Source organism: Galeopterus variegatus, unplaced genomic scaffold, assembly GCF_000696425.1.
Source record: "Galeopterus variegatus unplaced genomic scaffold, G_variegatus-3.0.2 Scaffold6238, whole genome shotgun sequence".
Taxonomy (NCBI): Eukaryota; Metazoa; Chordata; class Mammalia; order Dermoptera; family Cynocephalidae; genus Galeopterus; species Galeopterus variegatus.
The window spans coordinates 55,110-55,857 of NW_007732349.1; the positions used below are offsets into that span (position 1 = coordinate 55,110).

At 41.3% G+C, this 748-nt stretch overlaps 1 protein-coding gene across 1 annotated transcript in view; it reads left to right on the forward strand.

Annotated features, from left to right (window-relative positions):
* The window catches only part of LOC103606041 (dedicator of cytokinesis protein 5), a gene marked incomplete at its 3' end in the record, with an annotated part of 132,284 nt that overhangs the window by 53,233 nt on the left and 78,303 nt on the right, over positions 1 to 748 (forward strand). The gene's annotated exons all lie outside the window — the stretch shown is intronic.

Below are 748 nucleotides of genomic sequence, written 5' to 3' on the forward strand. Positions count from 1 at the left end.
TGATGGGGGAGAAATGTGTTTGCAAACCCAAATGAGCCATTATGGCTGCAGTGGGGACAGTGGGAGCAATAATGACATCAGGTTGAACCATATGAAGTTTCCATGTTTATAGATCAAAATAGTTCAATATGGGCAATTTCACATGGTTCTACATAATACTAAGCTAACAATTATCAAGGTCTTAGTTTGTACCAGACATTATGTGAAGCTCTATTTGCACACTATCCTGTTTAGTATCCCCAATAATCCAATAAAGGGCACCCTACTTTTATCCACATTTGTACATAAAGAAACTGAGGCACAGAGAGGCTTGATGTTTGCTCACGGTCATGCGGCTAGTAAAGGACAGAGCTAGATGGACACTTAGGCAATCTGATTCTACATGGGCTGGAGCTGGATCGTGAAGGATGAAGATTCTTTTATACCATGTTATGGAGAAGCCATTCATTAAATGGTGGTTTCTGGTTTGGGGAGTTTGTTTTTTTGGTTTTTTTTGTTGTTGTTGTTTTGGTATATGTTCACAACTGCTTTATTTATAATACTACAACATTGGAATAGCCCAAATGGCCACCAACAGGAGAATGGACTGACAAATTATAGTATATCATAGAACAGATTACTAGTCAGCCAGTGTGGGACACACTAGTCACAGCAGATCTTAGAACCTTGCCTGCAATGAGAACAGGCCATGAGTTATCCCAGCCATAGAAGTCTAGGTGGGGGACCCGGTGGGTTCAGGGGCTGACCC